We start from the raw sequence: 27678 nt of genomic DNA on the forward strand, positions 1-27678 counted from the left end.
CAGTGTGGGGCTGAGGGACGACCCCTGTGGTACCCCACACTGTAGCGGAAGCAGGCGAGAGCAGTTGTTCCCTTCAAACACCTGAAAATATCTTTCCTCAAGAAAGGATCTCAGCAATTCCAAGGCTTTCCCGGTTACCCCGATATTTCGAAGTCGCGCCAGCAACAGGTGATGACTTACCGTGTCGAAGGCGGCGCTGAGGTCCAGAAGGATAATGGCCGCGCTGCCACCTGCATCCAAAATCCCTCTGGCCTCTTCTACCACCCTCAACAATGCTGTCTCAGTGCCTTGTCCCTTCCTGAACCCCGTCTGGGATGGATGGAGAAGCTTGTATTTCTCCAGAAATGCCGCCAATTGGGTATTTATCAGTTTTTCGGTTAGTTTCCCCATCCCAGGTAACAAGGATACCGGGCGATAATTCGCCAGGTCTCCTGGGTCGAGGTTCGGCTTTTTAATCAGGGATCTCACCATGGCCACCTTCCATACCTTTGGTACCGTAGCCGATTCCAGGGAGGTGTTGACCATCTTACTTACCGGTTTACTGATGGTTGGAAGTGCCTGGTTGAGTATTGCCATGGGAGCTGGGTCTCGTGGCGATCCACTTTTTATACTCCTCATCAGAGAGGGGAGAAGCTCTTCCGTGAGGGGGGCAAACTCAGAGAGTGTTGGACAATCAGTTCTTTCCTCCGAAGGAGGTACCCTATGATGTGAGGCCGGGTCCAATACCGGGATCGTCTCGAGAATTTTAAGTATTTTAGTCTGAAAGTAGTTCGCCATATCGTCACATCTTGTGTCCTGCTCATCTGCTTTTACGGGGGGATCTGGGATTTTCGTCAGGAGCTTTACAATCTTAAACATTTCCCTAGGGGCATTGGCGGCGGATTCGATTTTATTCGCAAAAAATGCAGTTTTAGTGGTAGTAAGAGTAGTTTTGTATTTCTTCAATGTGGCTTTGTAACTAATCTTCCTTTCCACGCTAAAATCCTTCCGCCAGTGGCGTTCTGCCCTTTTGCATTCTTGTTTTAGTGATCTTAAGTCTGAAGTGAACCATGGATGTTTCAGCTCTCCCTTCCTGATTGTTGAGGGTTTTTTCGGTAAAAGCTTATCTAGGGATTGGGTAATCCACTGATTAAAACTATTGACAGCCCCTTCCAAATTAGGATTGTCCGGTGGCTTAGTGCTTTCTAACAGTCCCTTCCATTCGTCCATGTCAAGTTTTGTCCAAGCTCTTATTAATCCTCTGTTTGAGGAAGTGGTAGTACTCATCCTGGAAATTCTCCAGTGAAAAGGAATCACCGAGTGATCCGACCAGGGGACAGGATAAGGCTCCAGGACTGTTATAGTCGCCATATTAGTGAAAATGGGGTCGAGGGTATTTCCTGACTTGTGCGTAGGGCGCCGAACCTTAAGATTAAGGTTATAGCTCTCTAAGTCTTTTTCTAAGTCTTTCGCTGCCCTATCTCCTAGCTTGTTAAAATGGAGGTTGAAATCTCCTAATAGCAGGAAATTCGTGACCGTGCAAACACCTCCTATCACTGCCTCCAGCAGGCTTTCGTGAAATGTGCCGAGGGGGCCTGGTGGTCGATAGATCAACATCCCTGCTACCGAGCTCTCACATGAGGGGTGGAGGGTGAAATGTGTGCTTTCACATCCCTGAATCCTGGTGTCCTGTAATCGACAACTTATACTCTCCCTATGGATAATTGCAATCCCTCCTCCTACCCTCCCTGGACGGTCTTTATGCTGTACTATGTATCCTGGGGGTAGTGCCTCGACCAGATCTGGGCCAGAATGTTCCCCCAGCCAAGTCTCCACAAGAAACAGGGCGTCGAGATCTCCGAGGGTGATTAAGAGTGAAATTTCCTCCTTATGTCCAGGCAGGGATCGACAGTTAAGTAAGGCCATCCTCAAGATTGTAGTCTGTTTAGACTCCTCGAAAACCTGTTTCAATACTTGAAAAGGGCAATGATTACATGCTCGGTGGCCTTTCGTCAAATCTAGCGTATGTAAGCATCGGGGAATGGTAGATCCCTTGAATGCTAGAAGGTCATCACGAGTATAAACTCTTACCTGAGCAGAGTGTCTAGGCCCGAGGCCCGATCGTGCGCGAACGGGCGCAACGGGCTTTCCTCTGGCGCTCCTCCGGCGCTCATCAGGCGCTCCCGCTGCGCGTTACCGCTGCGCGTCCTCATGACCTGCTTATGAAGGCTCTCCTCCCAAGCGCGTGAGCGCTAGAGCGCTACTGACGAAGATGGCGCCGAAAAACGGCGCTTCCTCACCGAATATGGCGTCCTAGGTGATCCGGGGCCCGCTCTAGAAGCGGTGAGTTACTCGCCAATGCGATGTTTTAAGATTCAAGTGGGGGGCAGCGTGCGCGATCCCAGCGCAGTTAAAATCCAGGTAAAATAAATTATATTCAACCCAAATACCAAAATGAGGGATAATTGTTTTAAAAAATGTATTTCGCTAGCGCAGCGCGCTACTGTCCTACTGCAGTGCTATACAGCGCAGCAATACCCTAGGGGGCACCTTGTTCCAGGCTAAACCCACCTGAGTCTGTGGCTTATGAAGGCTCTCCTCCCAAGCGCGTGAGCGCTAGAGCGCTACTGACGAAGATGGCGCCGAAAAACGGCGCTTCCTCACCGAATATGGCGTCCTAGGTGATCCGGGGCCCGCTCTAGAAGCGGTGAGTTACTCGCCAATGCGATGTTTTAAGATGCAAGTGGGGGGCAGCGTGCGCGATCCCAGCGCAGTTAAAATCCAGGTAAAATAAATTATATTCAACCCAAATACCAAAATGAGGGATAATTGTTTGAAAAAATGTATTTCGCTAGCGCAGCGCGCTACTGTCCTGCTGCAGTGCTATACAGCGCGGCAATACCCTAGGGGGCACCTTGTTCCAGGCTAAACCCACCTGAGTCTGTGGCTTATGAAGGCTCTCCTCTCAAGCGCGTGAGCGCTAGAGCGCTACTGACGAAGATGGCGCCGAAAAACGGCGCTTCCTCACCGAATATGGCGTCCTAGGTGATCCGGGGCCCGCTCTAGAAGCGGTGAGTTACTCGCCAATGCGATGTTTTAAGATGCAAGTGGGGGGCAGCGTGTGCGATCCCAGCGCAGTTAAAATCCAGGTAAAATAAATTATATTCAACCCAAATACCAAAATGAGGGATAATTGTTTTAAAAAATGTATTTCGCTAGCGCAGCGCGCTACTGTCCTACTGCAGTGCTATACAGCGCGGCAATACCCTAGGGGGCACCTTGATGACGGAGAAATCCAGAAACACGTGTCTAGGGATACGCTTTGAAAATTATGGTATTGAGCCAAGAAACTTTTCGAACTTTGTCCTGTGCCAAAAACAATGAACTACATCTACCACGATGCTTAGAGGTAATGACGCTGCGATGTGAAGTCAGTGTGCTCCCACCCCCTTTTTCATAATTTAAAAGGCTCCCTCGAGCCGCTTGAGCTGACGAGCTTCGGAGCGCCTGCATGCCCAGAGTGGAATTGTGCCTGAGAAAATTAAGCGCCAGCATGTCCAGCAACCTACTATTTTTTCCCTACTGATGACGGAGAAATCCAGAAACACGTGTCTAGGGATACGCTTTGAAAATTATGGTATTGAGCCAAGAAACTTTTCGAACTTTGTCCTGTGCCAAAAACAATGAACTACATCTACCACGATGCTTAGAGGTAATGACGCTGCGATGTGAAGTCAGTGTGCTCCCACCCCCTTTTTCATGAACATTGAAGGTGCCTGGAAGGTGAATCACAGTAATGGTTAGCTTCCTTACCAGTAGCCACCTCCAAATGGTCTGAGCCTCCTTAGAGAGAGATCTCAATCTGATTCCTCCCTGTTTTTTCAGATAATACATGGTTGTGGTGTTGTTCGTCTGAATTAACAGTGAGTTTGTCAGGATGGAAGGGAAGAACGACTTGAGTTCAAGACGTACGGCTCTCAGTTGTAACATATTGATATGATATTCCTTCTTCGCATCTGAGCACAATCCCTGTACTTGGAGAGGGCCCATTTGAGCTCTCCAACCCTGTAGGGAAGCGACCCTAATGATCGTCTGGCTGGGAAGGTCTGGATGGAACGGCACTCCTTTCAGCAGGTGCAAATGTTTAATCTACCATCTGAGTGAGTCCTTGGCTACCTGAGGCAGAGCCACTGTGTCTTCCCAGTGGTTCGAGGTCTGTGACCACTGATCCTCCAAAGCCTGCTGGAGAGGGCGCATTTGCAGCCTGGCATTGGACAATGAAGATGCAGGACGCCATTGAGCCCAGAAGAGAGGACACTTGTCTGGCCGTGAGAAGATGTGTGCGGAGGAGAGTGTGGCACTTGTTGGTTATTGAGGATAACCTCTCCCCTGAAGGATACACGCTTGCACTTACGGTATCCTGAGTAGCCCCCAGGTAATGGATCTTTTGCGTTGGATTGGAAATAGACGTCTTGTAGTTGATTTGTAGACCTAGACAGCCCAGCAATGGAATGCAGCACTGGAGGTGTCTCTGCAGCAGAGCGGGTGACAAACTTTTCAGCAGCCAGTCGTCCAGGTACGGATAGACGAAGATTTTCTGCTTGCATTGAAAAGCTGCTACTAAAGCCATGCATTTTGAGAAAGTGCGCGGCCCTGATTTTAACCCAAACGGGAGGACTTTGTACTGGAAGTGTTTTGACGCCACCCGAAAACGAAGAAAATTTCTATGCTTTATGGAAAGTGGAACATGAAAGTATGCATCCTGAAGATCTATGCAGCACATCTAGTACCCTTGATGGAGTTGAGGAAAAATTTGGTGTACTGCTAGCATCTGAAATCTTTCTTTGTGGATGAATTTGTTTAAGCGTCTTAAATCGAGTATGGGTCTGTACTCCTCAGTTGGATCTTTCTTTACAACCAGTAAGTAACAGGAGTAAATTCCTTGTTGTTGTTGCGATAAAGGTTTTTCCTCTATAGCATCTTTTTGTAGTAGAGTATTCACCTCTGTCTGAAGTAAAAGGCGTTGATGGACAGACGCTCCCCTAGGTGGTATTGCTGATGGAGGGTACTTGAATCTAAGTAAGTAGCCATTTTGCACAATGTTGAGCACCCATTTGTCTTTTGGGATTTTTCTCCACTCGACCAGGTGAAACCTTAAACCTTATACTTCTCCCCCACCGGAGTGGGGAACAGGGATGGGGAAGCAAGTGCTCATTGCTTTGCAGGGATGGGGAAGCAAGTGCTCATTGCTTTGCCGGCTGTTTTGCTGAGGAGGGTGTTAATCTAGAGGCTCCTCTTACTCGTCCTGGTCGACGTTGGTGTTAATGCGACCTGGATTGTTGTGACGACCAGTGAGGGGTTTGAACCCTCTGCTGGAAATGCCGGCGATTGTAAGGCTGGTATCTGCGCCTGAACTCTTTATGTTTTTCAAAGCCGACTGGCTTCAGGGTGTCCAATTCTAATTTCATTTTGGACATCTCATCATCGGCATGGGTGCCGAAGTATAAGTTACTTACCTGTAATCCTAGTTCTCTTCCAGGGGTATCCTCATCAAAGTCATAAGCACTGAATAGCTCCCATCTAGGAGGCTAAACAATGTAATTAAACACATAAAGACTGTATTTGCCAATATATATAAAAATACAAGAGGGCAAGTAGCACTTGAACTCTGTTTTTTAATGAGCAAAGTACTCATAAATAGCAAACTGCAAATAAAGTAGACATTGTTAGCCTACAGGCTGCATTGTAAACCAATAGCATAGAAAATGAAAGCATTTTCAACAAAAACTGGCACCGTGCCTTCAAGGCAGCCCTGACCCCTAGCTTCCCATCATGCCTCAGGGGTGACAGTTAGGTCAGTTGTTCTTTGCATAACCCTGAAGGTCAGGGCACAAAGATATCCTTTAACACTTTAGAAAACATCTAATTTACCTGGGGAGGCGGGTGGGTGCTTATGACTTTGATAAGGATACCCCTGGAAGAGAACTAGGATTACAGGTAAGTAACTTATCCCTCTCTTCCAGGGGATCCTCATCAATAGTCATAAGCACTGAATAGAATAGCAAGCCCATCAACCACCTGCAGACAAATGAGAGTAGAAATGACCCAACATATAATAATAACAGCCGAAATCAGCTGTTGAACAGATTTCTCAAGGAGGCCCCGGCCTACTTGAGTGTCTGTTCTGGTGTCTGAATACAGACAGTAGTGCCTCATAAATGTATGGACGGACCTCCAAGTTGCCGCCTTACAAATTTCAGACATGGGCACGTTATGAAGAAAAGCAGTAGTAACCGCTTTTCCTCTGGTAGAGTGTGCTTTGGGAGTAAACCCAAGGGGCTTCTGCGTTACTTGATAAGCAAGTTTGATACATGAAACTATCCATATGGAGATGGACCGCTTTGAAGCTGCAAAACCAGTTCTGATCGACCCATAGTTAACAAATAGTTGATCAGATTTTCTCATAGATCTGGACCTATCCAAATAGAATTTTAAAACCCTTTTCAGGTCCAGAGAGTGTACGGCCCTCTCAGCTGGAGTGGAGGGATTGGGAAAAAAGGTGGGTAGAGATATGGTCTGATTCACATGAAAATCTGACACCACCTTAGGAAGAAAAGAGGGATGAGTTCTCAACACGACCCTATTAAGATGGAAAACTGTATAAGGTTCTTTAGAGCAGAGAGCCTGTATTTCGCTCACTCTGCAAGCTGACGCGATCGCTACCAAGAAAGCCACCTTCCAAGAAAGATGTTGCAAGGATGCTTTGTGTATGGGTTCGAAAGGCGGACCCCTCAATTTTGATAGCACGAGGTTTAGCTCCCAAGGTGGTGAAGGAGGCCGGACCGGAGGATAGACCTTCTTTAAAACCTGTAAGAAATCCTTAACAGCCTGTAACTGAAATAAAGAAGGTTGAGAAGGTGAGCGTCTATATGCAGTTATCGCTGCTAAGTGCACCTTAATGGAAGAAAACGTCAACCCTGCTTTCGCCAGATAAAGTAGGTAAGGAAGGATTACCTCTTCCTGACCCTTGGTTGGATTACAATTGTTTTGCACACACCACATATAAAACCGCTTCCACTTGCATGCATACGAATGCCTCGTGAACGGTCTTCTTGCTTCCTTCAAAATGGACATACAGTCCTGCGGTAGCCCTAGGTGGCCATACTGGAGGACCTCAGGAGCCATGCTGCCAAGTTCAGTGAGGGAAGGTTGGGGTGATGAATCTTACCGTTCATCTTAGACAGCAGGTCCAGCCTGCACGCAGTCTCCTGTGTGGGCATTCTGACCGGTGCAGAAGGTCCGGGTACCACCATTGCCTCGGCCAGTCCGGAGCAATCAGGATCATCATCGTGTGTGAGTGTGAGAGTTTGTTCACCACCTTCAGGATGAGTGGAAGGGGTGGAAAGGCATACACAAATGCCCCTGACCAGTCTTATCAAAAGGGAACTCCCCTTCGACCCTGGCCGGTAGACCCTTGAGACGAAGTCTCAGCATTTTGTGTTTTTGTCGTCTGTGAAGAGGTCTATGCTGGGACGACCCCACTCCTGGAAAGTGCCTTTGACGACCTTGTTGTTGAGCACCCAGTCTTGCTGGTCCTCGAAGTGTCGACTGAGAGCATCCACTTGTGAGTTCTGCTCCCCCGGCAGGTGCACCGCTGTGATCGATAGGTTCCTTGCTAGGAGCCGATGCCAGAGAGCTTGAGCCTCCAGCTAAAAGGTCTGCGAGCGAGTTCCTCCCTGTTTGTTCAGGTAGTACATGGTGGTGGTATTGTGCGTCTGTACTAGAATGGAGTTTGCCTTAATCGAAGGGAGGAAAGCCCTGAGTGCCAGATGAACGGCTCTCAGTTCCAACATGTTTATGTGATATGACCGCTCTTTTGATGACCATTGCCCTTGTGTCTGGAGAGACCCATGTGAGCCCCCAAGCCTTGGAGGGAGGCATCCTTGATCAGCGTCTGAGAGGGAGGTGCCTGATGAAATGGAATCCCTACTTGCAGATTCTCCTTCTTCATCCACCATGAGATGGATGCTCTGGCTGCGTTTGATAGATGATAGCTCATCTTGGACAGCAGGTCCGGTCTGCACGGCAGCTTCCTGTGAGGGCATCCTGATAGGTGCAGAAGGTCCGGGTACCACCATTGACTCGGCCAGTCCGGGGCAATCAGTATCATCCTCGTGCACGAATGAGACAGCTTGGTCACCACCTTCGGGATTAGCGGAAGAGGTGGAAAGGCGTACACAAATTCCCCTGACCAGTCTATCAAAAGGGCATTCCCTTTCGATCCTGGTCAGTAGAACCTTGAGGCGAAGTCTCAGCATTTCGTATTTTTGTCGTCCGCGAAGAGGTCTATGGTGGGACGACCCCATGACTGGAAGATGTCTTCAACGACCTCGTCGTTGAGAACCCAGTCTTCTCTGTCTTCGAAGTGACGACTGAGTGCATCCGCTCACACGTTCTGTTCTCCCGAGAGGTGGACTGCTGTGACTGACAGATTCCACGCCAGGAGCCAATGCCAGAGTGTTTGAGCCTGTAGTGAAAGTGTGCGTGAGCGAGATCCTCCCTGTTTGTTCAGGTAGTACATTGTGGTTGTATTGTCCGTTTGTACTAATACTGAGCTTGCCTGAATCGAGGGAAGGAAAGCTTTGAGGGCTAGGCGAACTGCTCTCAGCTCTAGCATGTTGATGTGGTAGGATCACTCTTTTGGAGACCATAGTCCTTGAGTCTGGAGAGGACCCATGTGGGCCCCCCAACCCTGCAGTGAGGCGTCCGTGATCAACGTCTGAGCAGGCGGAGATTGATGAAAAGGAATTCCGACTTGCATATTTCCTTTTCTCATCCACCAAGGTATGGACGCTCGTGCCGCGTTCGATAGACTTATCTTTTCGTCCCAGCGAGCTGATTGTTGGTCCCACTTGTCCTCCAGATCCTGCTGAAGAGGATGCATTCGTAGTCTGGCATTGGGAACCAGGAAGATGCAGGATGCCATCGACCTTAGCAGGGAGGCAATCCCACGTACAGGCAGTTTTCTGTTGTGCCGAACCAACTTGCATTTCTGTATGAGGGAACACTGTCTCTCCTCCGAAGGAAACACTTTTCCTACCTCGGAGTCTAGCAGAGCTCCTAAGAAATGTATTTTCTGGGTTGGATGTGAAGTTGACTTGTCTAAATTCACATGCAGGCCCAGCCGGTGACACAGCTCGAGACAGCTCAAGAAATGAATCCTCACACTGTCTAGAGAAGGACCTTTGAACAGTCAGTCGTCCAAGTACGGGTACACGAAGATGCCCCTGCGACGCAGTGCGGCTGCCACTACCGCCATGCACTTTGTGAACACTCTGGGGGCTGACTTCAACCCGAAGGGCAGAATTTTGAACTGGTAATGAGAAGATCCCACCAGGAATCGTAGGTATTGTCTGTGATGCTGATTGATCGGTGTAGGAGAGTAGGGTCTGCTTTCTATGTTCACCCCCACTTTTTGCTTTTGCTTTACTGGTTTTCGACTTAGATGTGCCTGTGGGCCTGCTAATCAGACCCACAGCCCTGCTGTTCTCTCTCTAAATTGTTACTATGTACTTTAGGTGCATAACCCATTTGGATAGGATCACCTTATTGGCCCCTGTACAGTGTACCTTAGGTACCCAGGGCATAGGTGTACCCTAGGCCTACCAGGGGCTGCAGCATGTATTGTGCCACCCCTGGCCTGGCCTGCCATTATGACACAACTGGCTGACCACTCAGCTGGGGCAAGGTCGTGTAATCACTCCTTGCTTAGGTGTAGTATTCCTATACCTATCTTACATATAGACACATGTGTACCTATCAGCCACTCCTATGGCAGGCCTTAACAATCCTGGAGCATTACAACAAACAAATGATGGACGGAATGCTGACAATGCAGACATTCTCCCCCAGTCAAGAGATCTGGGTTAAATCCATCGTTCTTTTGCCCACTACACCACCCCAGTTTAGACATGGCCATATGCAAATCAGTCTTGACCCTGTGCCTCATGGGAACAGTCCAGCCCGAACTGCCAAGCCATGTCTTCCCTGGACCGGAATCAAGCATCCTAGGACCGGTTTCTGGCTATCAGCCGTCATCAGCCAGGATAGCTTGCCTCCAGTGGCGTAGTGAGCACGGGTCCCACGTCTGGGAATACCCATCCCACTTAGGGCGAAAAGCGTTACAACAAACAAATGATGGACGGAATGCTGACAATGCAGACATTCTCCCCCAGTCAAGAGATCTGGGTTAAATCCATCGTTCTTTTGCCCACTACACCACCCCAGTTTAGACATGGCCATATGCAAATCAGTCTTGACCCTGTGCCTCATGGGAACAGTCCAGCCCGAACTGCCAAGCCATGTCTTCCCTGGACCGGAATCAAGCATCCTAGGACCGGTTTCTGGCTATCAGCCGTCATCAGCCAGGATAGCTTGACTCCAGTGGCGTAGTGAGCACGGGTCCCACGTCTGGGAATACCCATCCCACTTAGGGCGAAAAGCGTTACAACAAACAAATGATGGACGGAATGCTGACAATGCAGACATTCTCCCCCAGTCAAGAGATCTGGGTTAAATCCATCGTTCTTTTGCCCACTACACCACCCCAGTTTCGACATGGCCATATGCAAATCAGTCTTGACCCTGTGCCTCATGGGAACAGTCCAGCCCGAACTGCCAAGCCATGTCTTCCCTGGACCGGAATCAAGCATCCTAGGACCGGTTTCTGGCTATCAGCCGTCATCAGCCAGGATAGCTTGACTCCAGTGGCGTAGTGAGCACGGGTCCCACGTCTGGGAATACCCATCCCACTTAGGGCGAAAAGCGTTACAACAAACAAATGATGGACGGAATGCTGACAATGCAGACATTCTCCCCCAGTCAAGAGATCTGGGTTCAATCCATCGTTCTTTTGCCCACTACACCACCCCAGTTTAGACATGGCCATATGCAAATCAGTCTTGACCCAGTGCCTCATGGGAACAGTCCAGCCCGAACTGCCAAGCCATGTCTTCCCTGGACCGGAATCAAGCATCCTAGGACCGGTTTCTGGCTATCAGCCGTCATCAGCCAGGATAGCTTGACTCCAGTGGCGTAGTGAGCACGGGTCCCACGTCTGGGAATACCCATCCCACTTAGGGCGAAAAGCGTTACAACAAACAAACAAATGATGGACGGAATGCTGGACTGTTCCCATGAGGCACAGGGTCAAGACTTATTTGCATATGGCCATGTCTGAACTGGGGTGGTGTAGTGGGCAAAAGAACGATGGGTTTAACCCAGATCTCTTGACTGGGGGAGAATGTATGCATTGTCAGCATTCCGTCCATCATTTGTTTGTTGTAACGCTTTTCGCCCTAAGTGGGATGGGTATTCCCAGACGTGGGACCCGTGCTCACTACGCCACTGGAGTCAAGCTATCCTGGCTGATGACGGCTGATAGCCAGAAACCGGTCCTAGGATGCTTGATTCCGGTCCAGGGAAGACATGGCTTGGCAGTTCGGGCTGGACTGTTCCCATGAGGCACAGGGTCAAGACTGATTTGCATATGGCCATGTCTGAACTGGGGTGGTGTAGTGGGCAAAAGAACGATGGATTTAACCCAGATCTCTTGACTGGGGGAGAATGTATGCATTGTCAGCATTCCGTCCATCATTTGTTTGTTGTAACGCTTTTCGCCCTAAGTGGGATGGGTATTCCCAGACGTGGGACCCGTGCTCACTACGCCACTGGAGTCAAGCTATCCTGGCTGATGACGGCTGATAGCCAGAAACCGGTCCTAGGATGCTTGATTCCGGTCCAGGGAAGACATGGCTTGGCAGTTCGGGCTGGACTGTTCCCATGAGGCACAGGGTCAAGACTGATTTGCATATGGCCATGTCTGAACTGGGGTGGTGTAGTGGGCAAAAGAACGATGGATTTAACCCAGATCTCTTGACTGGGGGAGAATGTATGCATTGTCAGCATTCCGTCCATCATTTGTTTGTTGTAACGCTTAACAATCCTGGAGGCAGAGTGCTTGGTAACATGTGAGATGGTGCTCTAGCATGAGCTGAGCCTGTCTGCAGCTTTCGGAACCATGTCCTTATAGCTGTTCTATGATATAGCCTACCATATACTCTTAAAGTGCCTTATAATCTTAAACGGTTATGGTAACTATGGTTTGGCTTTATCAAAACATGTCGTGTAAGGTGTCTAACACTTTGGAATACTACCCCCATCCCATTTCTGGGGATGAGGATATTATCCCTCCCTTCTAAAGGGAGAAGACATGTTGAAACCTACTTACCCGGTTAAAGTTAACCAGAGCCCCAGCATCACAAAATGGATGCTGCTGCCACGACACAAGTCTGACCTCCTGCTGCTGGGAGTGATCCCGGCACGGGAGGCTTGGACAATAGGTTTCCTGCCTTGGGAGGTGCGAGCACCACCCCAGACAGGCCTTAGTGTATTGGGGCAGGGAGGGATGAAAGAAACTAGACACTGCCTGGGGCACACAAGGTGTCCCATGCATAGTCCAGTTCAAACCGGTGCTGGGGCACTCCAGCCCCAGTCCTGGCACGAAACTGGACAATGGGAAGGGGGTGTAACCACCCCCCTCCCAGGTCCCACCCATAAGGCGTGACCTAGCAGGCAACCCAGCCCCCCAGATTAGTATAAGTGTGGTAGCTGGGCCCCAGGAGATTAGATTATCCTGAACCTGCAACTTGAACAGAAACTCTGGACCTTCGACATTCGACGAAAGAAGAAGACTGAAGAATCTCCCTTGTGGCCAAGGAGTGGTCACCCTGTGCGAACAGGCACCATCAAGAGACTTACCCTTTGCTTTGCTGAAGTTCTACGAGGGACCGACTGCAGAGCCCGACCAGAGCCTTGACTTCCAGACTTCTCCGACCCTGATCCACATCCACAGCTGAGCTGAGATCCGTGGAGGCGACGAGAGACGTGGGACCGGCTACCTGGGAAAAGTGGTGAGTATCTTCCAGCGCAGCTTCTGAGGCACCCTCGAGGTTGTGCACCGGGGATTGAGAAGCCCCAACCCCAAGCACCATCTGCACCGAAGATCAGCCCCCCACACTCCACGACTCCTGCGTGGGGCCCTTCTGCATTTTCCTGCTTGTCGCGTCTGTCCGGTTGCTTGCCCGTTGGCTAGTAACCTTTGCGACGACACACCTTCAATTTTCCACTGCTGGTTTGGCTCCTCCAGACTGGCTCCCGCTCCTCTGTAAAAGAGAAGCACCCAGACCTTCCTGGTCTGCACCGGAAGCAAGTCCCCCATTCTTCGTGGGTTCCGCTTGCCAAGGCTTGGTGAGTCCTAGTTCGACTTCGACGCCGCCGACAGCACGAGCCTTCGTGGGACAGCTCGCCTGCTGGTCCTGGTCGTCCTCGACGTCTCCTGGTACCCGTGGCTGCTGCGACAAGCTTCACCTCTTCACCTGCAATCTCCCGACATCGCCTGGTTCCTTCCTGGTTCCACGTGGTCACTGGCTAGTGACCCAGACTCTGTCCCTTCTGCTTGCAGGTATCCTTCCTTCTTGATCCCGGCCTTGGGGTCCACCGGACACTCTTCACTGACTGCCTGTCAGCATCTTTCCTTCAGGCATCCATAGGAGTCGACGACGAAACCCGACGCAAGTTCACACCTATGCACCCGCAGCCCGTGGGCTAGATAACTTGGGTACTCCGGTGCTCATCAGGGTATTGACTATCATAGTGTCTAGTTCTCAAGTCTCGACTTCCTAGTTACTCCAGAAGTGTCCTAAATCTTATTAATTCTAAACTGTACTATTTCTATCGCATTACGCGTGAGTGTTTCCACTCTGCATCTGAATCCCGTGGGCCTCCCACTACCTCACTGTTGGTAGGGTAGTGTAGCCCCAGCGATTCCCTAGGCCTAGGCCTATCCTATTTCCGTGACAGTGGTCCTTATACCACTTCTTTAGTATATGGTTTGCGTGGCCCCTAGGGCCTAACTGTATTACTTACCTGTGTGACTTAATGTATGCTTAAATAAGACTGTGTTGTACTTACCTCGAATCTCATAAAGAGTGCTGAGGGTTTGACTAGAATAAATACACTTTATTTTATATATATATATCTGTTGTGGTGTCCTTTCATTTGGTATTCAAGGGATTACATATGGTATAACAGCTGGCTTCACATGCCATACAGAGTTTAGCCTAAGACTGCTCTTGTCCATGCTACCACTAGGATAGCTGGTCTATAAGGTTGACTTTACAACCAATCACCATAAGGGTTGTTTGGACTGATATAAGGTGTACACTAGAACTAGTGACATCATACATCAGGCCAACTTCTCAGGTAAGTAATACAGTTAGGCCCTAGGGGCCACGCAAACCATATACTAAGTAAGTGGTATAAGAACCACTGTCACGAACACAGGTTAGGCCTAGGCCTAGGGAATCACTGGGTCTACACTATCCAATCAGTTGCTAGGCAGTGGGAGGTCCACGGGATTCAGGTGCAGAGTGGAAACACTTACGCGTAATGCGTTATAGTCGATAGAAATAATAGTATTTCGAATTTAAGAGTTTTAGGACACTTCGGAAGGAACTAGGAGTTAGAGACTTGGAAACGAGACACTTGGATAGTCAATACCCTTGTGAGCACCGGAGTACTCAAGTTACCTAGCCCACGGGCTGCGGGTGCATAGGTGTGAACTTGCGTCGGGTTTCGTCGTCGACTCCTATGGATGCCTGAAGAAAGATGCTGACAGGCAGTCAGTGAAGAGTGTCCGGTGGATTTCAAGGATGGAATCAGGAAGGAGGATACCTGCAAGCAGAGGGGACAGAGTCTAGGTCACCAGCCAGGAGCCGGGAAGGAACCAGGCAATGTCGTGAAGATGCAGGTGAAGAGGTGAAGCTTGTCGCAGCAGCCACGGGTACCAGGAGGCGTCGAGGACGACCAGAACCAGGAGTCGAGCTGTCCCACGAGGGCTCGTGCTGTCGGCGGCGTCGAAGTCGAACTAGGACTCACCAAGCCTTGGCAAGCGGAACCCACGAAGAATGGAGGACTTGCTTCTGGTGCACACCAGGAAGGTCTGAGGTGCTTCTCTTTCACAGGGAAGCAAGGGCCAGTCTGGAGGAGCCAAACCAGCGGTGGAAAGTTAAAGGTTCGTCGTCACAAAGGCTACTAGCCAACGGGCAAGCAACCGGACAGACGCGTCGAGCAGGAAAATGCAGAAGGGCCCCACGCAGAACTCGTGGAGTGTGGAGGGCTGATCTTCGGTGCAGATGGTGCTCGGGGTTGGGGCTTCTCAATCCCCAGAGCACAACTTCGAAGATGCCTCAGAAGCTGCGCTGGAAGCAAGTAGCCAATTTTCCCAGGTGGCCGGTCCCACGTCCCTCGTCGCCTCCACGGATCTCAGCTTTGCTGTGGATGTGGATCAGGGTCGGAGAAGTCTGGAAGTCAAGGCGCTGGTCGGGCTCTGCAGTCGGTTCCTTGTAGAACATTGAGCAAAGCAAATGCCAGATCGCTTGATGGTGCCTGTTTGCACAGGGTGGTCACTCCTTGGCCACAAGGGAGACTCTTCAGTCTTCTTCCGTAGTCGAATGTCGAAGGTCCAGAGTTTCTGTTCAAGTTCAGTTATCAGGATAATCCAAAGTCCTAGGGACTCAGCTCCCACTCTTATACTAATCTGGGGGGCTGGGTTACCTGCTAGGTCCCTCCTATGGGTGGGACCAGGGAGGGGGGTGGTTACACCCCCTTCCCTTTGTCCATTTTCACGCCAGGACTGGGGCTGGAGTGCCCCAGCACCGGTTTGAACTGGACTATGCATGGGACACCTTGTGTGCCCCAGGCAGTGTCTCGTTTCATTCATCCCTCCCTGCCCCAATACACTCAGGCCTGTCTAGGGTGGTGCTAGCACCTCCCAAGGCAGGAACCTATTGTCCAAGCCTCCCTCGCTGGAAGGACTCCCAGCAGCAGGAGGTCAGACTCGTGTCTGTGGCAGCAGCATCCATTTTGTGATGCTGGGGCTCTGGTTAACTTTTAACCGGGTAGTAGGTCTTCAACAGGTCTTCTCCCTCTAGAAGGGAGGAATACTATCCTCATCGCCAGAAATGGTGTCGGGGTAGTATTCCAAAGTGTTAGACACCTTACACGACATGTTTTGATAAAGCCAAACCATAGTTACCATAACCGCGAGGATTAAAAGGCACTTTAAGAGTATATGGTAGGCGATATCATAGAACAGCTATAAGGACATGGTTCCGAAAGCTGCAGACAGGCTCAGCTCATGCTAGAGCACCATCTCACATGTTACCAAGCACTCTGCCTTCAGTATTGTTAAGGCCTGCCATAGGAGTGACTGATAGGTTACCCATGCGTCTATATATAAGGTAGGTGTAGGAATACTACACCTAAGCAAGGGGTGATTACACGACCTTGCCCCAGCTGAGTGATCAGCCAGTTGTGTCATAATGGAAGGCCAGCCAGGGGTGGCATAATACATGCTGCAGCCCCTGGTAGGTCTAGGGTACACCTATGCCCTGGGTACCTAAGGTACACTGTACAGGGTCCACAAAGGTGATACTTACCAATTGGGTTATGCACATAAAAAAATAGTATGAATTTAGAGAGAGAACAGCTGGGCTGTGGGTCTGATTAGCAGGCCCACAGCCACATCTAAGTCGAAAACCAGTGAAGCAAAAGCAAAAAGTGGGGGGGAACATAGAAAGCAGACCCTACTCTCCTACACCCCTGGCAAGCACGTCCTGGAATGTGCTTACATCGTCCATCGGAGAGATCCTCGACGGTGGACTATCAGTAAGGGTGGCAGAGTCGTCCCTTTTTGAGGAGTATGTTGAAGAGGTGGAAGGCGTTGGAGACCTACGTCTTCTCCTTCTGCTGTCTGATCTTGATCTCCTCTTAGACGTTGGTGCAGGAGAGTGAGTAGGAGCGTGAGTAGGAGCTCTTCCTCTTGGAGGAGAAATATCCGCATCTTGTGCCAGGCGAGCCAGAGGGGACCTGTGAGCCGGACTAGGCTCCAGTCTAACGCCTGCTGCTTGTGTACGATCAGCCCATAGATGTAATGGTTGCATCCATCTGGGAGAGAGGTGAATGGATGGAGACCCCTCCTCTCTAACAGGAGAACGATGTGGACGAGAGCCGCGTCGACGGAGACTCCTGCCTCGAAGTCGATTGTGCTCGCTTCGACGGAGGGCTGTGCCTCAACGTCGATTGTCTTTGCTTCGACAGAGGACTGTGTCTCGACGTCTGCTGTGAAACCAACGGAGACTGCTGTCTCGACGTCGAGTGTCTTGCTGACGCCGACGGAGGCCCCTGCCTCGACGTTGACGAAAGGACATCCGACGATCTCTGCTTCAACAGTGACCTGCGCTGAGACGCTGATGTGGACTTCGGTCTCAACGTCGAAGATGATGACTTATGTCTCGGCGTCGATGATCTGTGTCTTGATGTCGATCATGGCTGAAGAGTCGACAGCGGAGGATCGTCTCTCGACGCCGGATGCTGTTCCAACGGCGATAGACTTAGCTTTGGAAGTTGAAGAGCGGCGCTCCTGCGCCAAATCCCTCGACGACGACTTCGCCGCCGGTCCCTTTGACGTTGAGCCCGACGCCGAAGGGGAACATATCAGGACCTTGCTCCTCGACATCGAACGCGCCCTCTTCTGTGTCTTCACAGGAGACCTACCTCTAAGGGCGGATTCTCTCCCTGTCCATGATGGTTCTTTTAGATAACTTCCTGCAGTGTTGACAGGAGGCAGGAGAGTGTGATTCAGGAAGGCAGAGAATGCACACATCATGTGTGTCTGACTTGGCCTTCATTTTGCCACAGGCAGGGCGAGGATCGAACAAAGAAGGCATTTTTTACAGAAAAAAACTGTTTCTGTCACAAAAAAATGGTTTAAACCTCACTATATTATCAAAAGACGTCGAGTGAAGTCAAGAAAACCCCAATAAAACAAGACATTTTTGACAGAAAAGTAAAAAAAGTAGAGAGCTGTGAATCCAGGGTCCTGACAGAAGGAGCCGGAAAGAACAACTGACCTCTGATGGGAAGCTAGGGGTCATGGCTGCCTTAAAAGCACGGTGCCAGTTTTTGTTGAAAATGCTTTCATTTTCTATGCTATTGGTTTACAATGCAGCCTGTAGGCTAACAATGTCAACTTTATTTGCAGTTTTACTCTTTATGAGTGCTTTACTATTAAAAACAGAGTTCAAGTGCTAATTGCCCTCTTGTGTTTTTATATATTGGCAAATACAGTCTTTATGTGTGTAATTACATTGTTTAGCCTCCTATGGGGAGCTGCATTGGTATGAGAAAAAATGATACATGTTTACATATATATATGTAGAGCTGTATATATATATGATTTCAATATATCATTTTTATATTATTTCCGGGGTCCCCGCACATGGGCGGGAATATTCAGTGTTTATGAATATTGATGAGGATCCCCTGGAAGAGAACTGATTTATATGTGCTTTTTGCTTTTCTTTTGCAATAGTTGTTGCATATTGTAGCAGTATAAATCAAAACTAACATAACATATTCTCAAGCAAGGAATATAAGACAATTTATATAACCATTATGATGAAATTTTAACTTATACCTCATATAATCGCAATTGCATCTACAGAGTGGCAACGACAGGTAAGAAAAAATAGCGTAACATATACCTAACATATTTACTTATATCATATATAATCATATTTCTATATGGACATGTAATTAGCAGAAGAACAAAAGGCTCTTATTGCTAGAAAGTTGATCACCTTAGTTGAAGAGGCGACGAAGCACGGTCTGGCCAACAGCTGCGTCTGCACTTTGTGCAAATTCCAGGCATTAGTGCTGCGTGAAGGTATGAGTGCTTCTCCAGGCCACAGCACGACAAATGTTTTCCTTTGTCACTCCAGCAAAAAGTGCTTCTGACGTGACTACGGATCTGGTGGAGTGAGCTTTTTTGTCAAAAGGCCTCTTAGCCTTGATGTGACAAAACTGAACTGCTGCCGAAATCCATCTTGCAATAGTAGCTTTCGTGATTGCGAACCCAGAAACCTCGTGGCATATCGCTACTACCTGCATCCCATTGCATACCTGGTCCCGGCGCACCTCCTGCCTTCCCACAGAGCCCTCCTGCCGCCGCCGCAACAACACCCCACCGCGGCCGCAGAGCGCAGGACCACAGCCCCCAGGAGCCTCAGCGGCGGAAGTCCGCCTACGTAACAAGCGCGCACGGAGGCGCATAAATTTGAACTTAGCCCCGGCAGAGCGGGCGAACCCAGAAACCTCGTGGCATATCGCTACTACCTGCATCCCATCACATACCTGGTCCCGGCGCACCTCCTGGCTTCCCACAGAGCCCTCCTGCCGCCGCCGCAACAACACCCCACCGCGGCCGCAGAGCGCAGGACCACAGCCCCAAGGCACCTCAGCGGCGGAAGTCCGCCTACGTAACAAGCGCGCACGGAGGCGCATAAATTTGAACATAGCCCGCGCATCGCGGGACGCGCGCGGGCGGGCGCCGGGCTAAGCCCGGGCAAAGGGCGGGCCGTCTGTGGCCGTCAGGGGCCGAAGGAGGCTGGGCTGGGCCACGGACTTTGGCTCGTATTATTCGTACCTGGGCTTGCTAGTAAGACACTACTTCGAATATTAGTGTACGTTCGTTTTCTGCTTGCAGGGCCTATTGCCTTCATTACTGTGTATACTATCAAGACAAGTTATTGTTGTCCAATCCACTTTGCAGTTAGTACCAGCTGGCCATATCATGTCTAAGCTTAGGTCTTCAAAATCAGCACCTATTAATGACACAAGGACAATGGATAACTATCTTGTTAAAGTAGTTAATAAGATCAATAAAGATAGGAGACTATCATTTAGCAGGATGAGTCCAGAAACGTCACCCACAAGGTTGATTACGCCCACCACTCCGACGCTCCTCCCGTATAGTGGCTGTGCTAACTCTAACAATGTAGATTCAAATAATGATGTATCCACTATAGTGAGCATAGAAGAGCGGGAAACTTTAAATGATTTTATTCCCAGCCAGAGTCCGTCATCTTTTTTAAGGGTCACAACAACTCAATCTCCTGTTCGGAGAACGGTGCGTGCATGCAGGAAGGCTCCGGTCAAGAGGGCGGTGGGTCGAAAGTCCAAAAAGCAAGGTCTAACCCAACTTAGCAGGGGGGACATTTTAGAGCCCATAAACAATGCTGAGGGAAGTACCCTTCATCCAGCCCACATTGAACTCCTGGCAACCATCCTTGAGTCTAAACTAGAGGCTCTGATTAGCCCATTGGTGGCAAAGTTAGATTTAGTTGCCCAAGAGGTTACTAGACTGAAAGGTCTTCTCGATTCTCATTTGACCCGGACTTCTTCCCTGATGAGCCTTCAACCCGGTCCATCGGGTCCCATAGGCCATAGCTTATCGGAACCCGTAGTATACGCGTCTGCTAATACCAGGGTTGGCGGCTCAGGGGTCATTATTCAGGCCTCTCCAGCTGTAAATGCACTGATTACCCCACCATTTAAACAATCACCAGTGGGTACTGTACTTGCACCAGCACCAATTTCACGACAACCACAAATAGTACAAAAAAGTAATCAGAATAATTTAGCAGAAGGAGACACTGCAGGGAGAAGTAAACTCAGGAGGAAAAATGTTGTCAACCTCCCACCGCAGTGTGTTCCATACATTGTGGTTTTAACAAACGTCCCCGAGGTTGACTCTTGCATGTCTGACTCTAGGCTAGAAACCCATGATGCCCTTAAAAATAAAACACTTGCTTGGTTGAACAGGAATTGTGGTTTTCCGTTGGCCTTCTCAAATGATATAATATCCACCCGTAGAGTTAGTTGGATTGGTTATGGAAGGAAAAATACAAGAGGGGATTGCATCATTGTAAATTTTAAACACCCACAACATGTTGCTACTGTCCTCCTCAGAGCTGCCTCTTTACCTACCCAGGATAACTCTGTACGTGTTAGACCTCTTGGATATTTTTATAGCCATTTGGCCAGCACCCAACAACGATTACCTCAGCAGCAAGGGCATCTTGGAAATGGACCAGTAAGGGGAATGGCTGGTTGCTTTTCCAACACGCCTTTGAACGCACCTGTGCACCACAATGGCGGGGATCTTTATGGTTATCAGCCAGCGAATAGGCAGTTGGACAATATTCTTCCCCTTTATAATCGTTACACTGCTTTATCCTCATTGGAGGAAAATGATTGACTTCCCGACGCCATGAGGTATCCTACTCAGTTACCAGCATCGTTCCTTAAAATTGCCACCTGGAACATTGATGGCATAAAGAATAAAATTGGGAATCCAGAATGGCTATTGACACTAAAAGCTTTTGATATAATTGCCCTACAAGAGACCTGGGATCAGACGAATAGCTTTTCCTTGGATGGCTATAGCCACTTTTGGATCCCAGCTATTAGCAGTGTGGCAGGACGACCTAAGGGGGGCTTGCTAAGTTTATTTAAACTGGACATAAAAGGCATTTTAACTCAGTGTTCATCTGGCTCTGATAATTGTTTGATTGTTGAACTTTTTTCCCAAGACAAGGCTAAGATCCTTTTTGTTAATTTTTATAATTCTCATGCAAATGATTGTACCAGTCAAAATTTGGAAGTACTGGACACATTTCTGTCAGTCTACAGCACCAACGTAAATACTTTTGAATTAATATTATTAGGGGATTTTAATATACACCCATGTACCCTACCATGCATTAGCCAGGATGATGAAGGTCCCACCCTCTCCTCTTTAGTTCATTTGGAACACACTAGGCGTGGTGAGCATCTTGAAATTTTTCTTGCAAGATGGAATCTATATGAATCAGGCTGCGGGGATGGGAAAAATAGATCCCCTACGTTTAAAGGAAAAGACATGGGTACTAATATAGATTATATTTTTATGACTTCTTTTCTGTTAAGTAATGTGATTAATTATTATACAGAGGTATCAGTTTTTAGTGATCATAATCCTGTTTTATTAGAATTGAAGCTTGCAGATGTAATTTCTCTAAAATCAGTAAAAGTTAGAGGGGGAGTAAATCTTACGGTAAAAGATCAGAACCGTAGGTTGAAATGGACAAAAATAGTCCCTGAAACCTTTCTCCAAGAGGTTTTGTCCAAAGTCGAGGATGAAGTTGCAATATGTTTATCAAATAGAACACAGAGTAATGAGGTCATAGCGGCTTTTGATTATATCTGTATAGAAATTGATCGTAGCCTTCAGAATAAATCCCGCCCGAAGTTGTTAGTGGGCAAAAGATGGTTCGACAAGAAATGTTCAAAGGCTCACGGTGTCCTACTAAAAGCCCTGAAAGCCACTCCCAAAATCCGTGCGGATATAGTGAGTGCAAGGACTGTGTACAAAAAAACTATTTTAGAAAGAAAGAGGGACCTGAAAGATAATGCTGTAGCCCAACTTCTTGAACCAGAAACACTAAAAAATAGTGGTCTATTCTGGAAAATATTAAATCAGCCACTTTTCTCTGATGACCCAAACACCCCCCCTAGAGGCAAATATTTCTGATGAGGGCTGGATTAAACATTTTAGTCAGATATATACAGAATCTAGCAGTGCTGTTATTACCGCTGCCCTCACAGAAGCGGAGGCAGTGGAATTCTGTACTGCTAAAGCCACTGTCACCTTTGTTGCAGCTGAAGTGGAACGGGCAATAGATCTGACCCTGAAAAATAAAGCTCCAGGCCCTGATGGGGTACCAGGGGACGTTTTTAAATGTGCACCTAAGTTTTGGTCCAAAGTTCTTTGTAATGTTTTTAACGTTCTCACAACTGACAAAATCCCGGATTCATGGAAAAAATCTATCATTATACCAGTCTTTAAAAAGGGTAACAGGCAAGACCCATCCTGTTACAGACCGATTTCATTGATTGATTCATCGGTGAAAATACTGGGCAGGGTCATTTTAACAAAACTGAATGATTGGTACCCGTAGAGTTAGTACGGTTTTAGACCTAAAAGGAGTACAATTGATCAAGGCCTTAACTTGCATTTACTGGTTGAAAAATATACGAGGGCCAAGGAGGGGTCCATGTACCTGGGGTTCATGGGCCTCTCGTCAGCCTTTGACCTCGTAAATCGTTCCAAGCTTTGGAAAATCCTGCTTGACATAGGATTGGACAGGGCCCTTGTTAGTCCTTTAGCAGACCTCCATTACGATTTAATAGCTGCGGTTAGAGTTACTTCGGATGGGCGTTGCACAAGTCACTTTAAGTCAGAAAGGGGTGTTAGGCAGGGGTGCATTTTGGCACCCCTCCTTTTTACTGTTTACATAAATGCACTGGAGCCTTCCCTAAAAGTAGCAACCCTTGACGTTCCACGTATAGGAGAACTTGGAATCCCAGTTCTCCTATACGCAGACGACGCTGTTTTGCTTTCACGTACTGGTGTCGGTCTTCAACGTCTATTGGATGCTTTTGAGGACTTTATGGGTTCTTTGGACCTAAAGATTAATGTCAAAAAGTCTCAAATCATGATAATGGGCAAGGGCAAAAAAAACAAGTCCTTAAAAACATTCACCTGTGGGAAACAAGAGCTGTGCAGAGTAGCCACCTTTTCTTATCTAGGGATAACTTTTGATGAGAGAGGAACTTGGGGTCCCCAGATAAAAAATAGAAATATTGCTCTCGCTAGATCCTCTTCTGCTATCCAGAGTTTTATAAAAAAAACTGGGAGCTAGGCCAATAGTTACTCTGCTTAAAATTTATAAAGCTAAATGTTTGGCCGTTGCTACATATGGAAGTGCTATTTGGGGTAATTGTTCCACGGAAAGTATACAGATTACTGAGAATAAATTTTTAAGATCTGTTCTTTCTGTACCCCAGTCGACTTCAACATATATTGTTCATTCTGAACTTGGCATAGGATATATCTCAGACTTGATTAAAGTGGCCCCTGTTCTGGCCTGGCTCAGGATCTGGCTGAATCAAGAAATTCCCCTTAACCACATTATTTTAAAAGACTGTTTGCAGCTAGACAGGGTAAGCAAAATACCGTGGCTAGCTTATATTAAAAACTGTCTTTTTAAGTTAGGGAGACCAGATCTTTTTCTATCCCCGGACTCAATAACTGTGAAAGACATTGCTCTGATTAAAGGCATGATGGGAGAATTGCTAAGTTTAGACAGGGAACAAGTAGAACTTGAGAAACCAACGGTGAGGTCTAGCATTATTTTGAGCACTCATGTCGGCCCTGAACCATACTTAACCATTGTAAACCTGCCTTATCATCGTTTCCTTTTAATTCGTTTTCGGTTGAATTTGATCCATTTATCTCTTGGTCATTTCCCGACTTGGTGTACCCCCTAAAACGCTTTGCCGTGTAAGTGTGACAACTTTTCGATCCAGAACACATTGCACTTTTTGATGTTCTGTGATCACTTCACGGCTTTAAGAAGGAAATATTTGATTCCGATCCTTAAAGAGGCTGGGTTTATACAGGTTAAGCCAGCTCTCTTGTTTCTCCAGCTACTACAGACCCCCAGGATCATATTTCATGTCGCTAATTTTCTTGTGGGGGCTATTAGGGTCAAGAAAAGGATGTTGTCCAATAATCTTACGAACATGGTCTTATAAATGGATGAATTTTATATTGCCCATCTGTAATGGTTACTCCATGAATTTAATCTACACTGATCTTTTATGCAAGTGATGTGAATAGTTTGTTTTATTTTAACTGACCTCTTTTTAATACATTTTAATGATTGAGCCTTATAGAAAGTATATATTTTTGTATTCTCCTTGTGTAAATAGAAAAAGTATGTAAATATATTACGATTTTATTTTGTATTAATTGTAAATTGATGATTGTGTGTAATTGTATTGTTCCTCTGTCTTTTTATGATATTGATTTATCGAAATAAAGTATTATGACTGACTGACTGACTGACAGTCCTTGCCTGCCTTGGCCTTAAGCTACCAGTAATTGATCAGTCTTTCGGATGTCCTTTGTTCTCTGAAGGTAGAACTTGAGGCATCGCTTAACATCAAGCATATGTAATGCCTGCTCTGCCGGTGTTGATGGAATCGGGAAGAAAGAACAGATTATGACCAGCTCATTGGGGTGGAACTGGGATGGTATACAGGGATAAAGACAGGATTAGTTCTTAGAATCACAGAATCCTGTTTAAACCTTAGAAAAGGCTCCTTGATGGTGAATGCTTGTATTTCACTCAACCTCCTAGCTAAGGTGAGGTCCAGAAGAGCGACCTTCAATGTTAGGAACTTTAATTCAGCTTTGTGAATCGGTTCAAATGTCTTTTCATTAACTGTGCTGTACGTTAAGCCTTCATTCCGGGGGAGGAAAGGCACGGAAAAAACCTTTCATGAATTGCTTCACCAAGCTTGAGGCACAAAGGGAAGGGGCTTTAGAAGCTCTTCTGTAACGAGAGAAGAAGGTCAGATCTACCTTGGCTGAGGTGAAAGCCAAACCTGACTTTCCCAAGGAGAGGAGGTATGGCAAAATCTGCTCCGGGGATGCTTGAAATGGAAGCAAGTCATTTCGTTGCCACCAGAATTCTAAGAACTCATGAGCCAGGCATGCAAGTGCAGTGACACTGGGTCCAGATGGCACACCTGTTCGTTGTCCCTGATCAGGAGAGAAGGAGACAGCTGCAGTTGTATGGGTCTGGGTTCAGAAAGGTGAATAAGTTCTGGGAGCCAATGTTGCCTTGGCCACTTGGTAGCTATGATTATCAGGCGGCAATGCTCCAGCTTCATTTTGGTCAGTACTCTGGGGATCAATGGGATGGGGGAAAGGGTTAGGCATATATCCCTGACCATTGTATCGAAAGGGCATGGCCCTAAGACCCCGGGAGAGGGAACCTAATGGCACAGGACTGGCATTTGGTGTTGACATTTGTGGAAAATAGATCTAGCGCTGGTTTCCCCCCCACAGCGCAAATACTTTGTCCAGCTGGTATTGACCGAGCTCCCATTCACGGCAATTGTTTGTTGCGCTGCTGAGAGCATTCGCTAGTGTGCTGTGCAATCCTGGAACGTGCTCGGCTCTGAGAGAAATCCCATGCTTCGTTGTCCAGTTCCAAAACTCTAGAGCTTCCTGCGAAAGTGTGATAGACCTGGTTCTCCCTTGTTTGTTTATGTAGAACATACTGGTCGTATTGTCTATACGAACCAGCACGGATGGAGGCACCTGCTATCCTTGGTAGAAAGGCTTTTAGAGAGAGGTATATGGCCTTTAAATCCAGACTGTTGATGTGATGGGGTTTTGAGATAAGGGTGGCCGGATTTTTTTATCTTCTTTGCGCCGCCAGTGAAATTACAGAATCTGGCCTTGGGTGACCTGTGATGCAAAAAGGGGAATCCTCTGGAGCCCTGTATTTCTTATCTATTCGATGGAGCACCGTCGATATTGTGGCAGGTGTCTTCATAATCTTCACTCCCTCCTGCCAAATATATTCAATTATGGGGATTGATCGAATGGATTTTTAGTTTCCTCTTTGAAATCATACAGGAAACCATCTGTATGCTTCACAGTCATCTGGAGATGAAATCTGGTGGACGCCCTTTCCATTAAATTGTGAAACTCCCCAGGATCTGCAGGTGAGTGAGGATCCGGGATCTCTCCTTCTTTCACCTCATCTGAGGATGGGGTCTTCCGGATCAGGCGCTGTCTTGGAGGGCGCGGCATTATTGCAGGTGTCACTGATGGCGGTAAAGCCGGTGTTCCTGGGAACTCCGACTGAGGTGGTGATGGTTGAATTTGGTCATCCTGAGGGGGAAACCTCTGTCTATAGTCCGCCAGCATTGCCTGAAGGTCTTGGATAAGAGATGGTGGTAAGTGTGACATCTCTCTAGGACGAGGTTCAGGAGGATACCCATAAGGTTGGTAATGGCGCGGTGGAGCTAGATACGGCTAATATTGCTCCTCATCTTCCTAATCATCATCTTCCTTCCGGCATTTAACATGCAATTCAGACGGGCTGTGAGCCACCCAATACATTACATCATCATCTTCATCATCAGGTTCTTGTAGGCTCAACAGGTGCGAAGGAGGCAAAGAGGAAATCTTACTGAATAAAGATACAGACGGATGCAGAAAGATCTTCGTCACCCTAGCAATATTCACCATTGTCGACAGTACTGTAACCACTGATACAGGAATTTCTGTCGTCGACGGTGTCGTCATTGACAGTGTCGTCGTTAGTTCATCGACGGTGTGTTCATCGAAGGGGTCTTCGTCAGTGGGATTGATGTCGACAATGGGCTTTTAGATAGGGAGATTCTGGTCGACGGTATAGAGCTGGAGATAGCTGCTGTCTCCATCGTTCCTGCCGTAGTACTTGTCGTCGACGAACGTGGTGTTGTCCTCATCGATGCATTCGTCAACAATGGTTTTTTGTCTCTGTGCTTCATAGAATCTGTGGAAGAGGCTCAAGGATGTTCCTTTTCCTTGCTGACAGGCGTGGTAGGTACAGATGATATAGGCTCTGAGGAGACTTTATGATGTTTCTCCTTTTTAAAGCTCTTACTCTCTTGGGAGGGTTTGCGGTTTTGCCTGCCCTCTCCAGAGGTGTCCTCCTGGCATCTGGCTCTCTTGTAGGCCTGGATATATCATCACTGTTCTCATCAGAAGACTTCTGTTGCTTTGTGGACTGGAGCCAAAAAAGCAGCCTCTCCTCTCTATCCCGCGTAGTCTTTGAAGAGAAAGTGTGA

The 27678-nt window shown here is 47.9% G+C and overlaps 1 protein-coding gene and 1 long non-coding RNA gene across 2 annotated transcripts in view; one reads left to right on the forward strand and one right to left on the reverse strand.

Annotated features, from left to right (window-relative positions):
- Positions 1–27678, reverse strand: part of MEIOB (meiosis specific with OB-fold) — an 877351-nt gene that overhangs the window by 207416 nt on the left and 642257 nt on the right. The window lies entirely within an intron of this gene.
- LOC146796686 (uncharacterized) overlaps positions 1–27678 on the forward strand; it is a 221305-nt gene that overhangs the window by 100351 nt on the left and 93276 nt on the right. The gene's annotated exons all lie outside the window — the stretch shown is intronic.

This window comes from Triturus cristatus, chromosome 10, assembly GCF_964204655.1.
Source record: "Triturus cristatus chromosome 10, aTriCri1.1, whole genome shotgun sequence".
Taxonomy (NCBI): domain Eukaryota; kingdom Metazoa; phylum Chordata; class Amphibia; order Caudata; family Salamandridae; genus Triturus; species Triturus cristatus.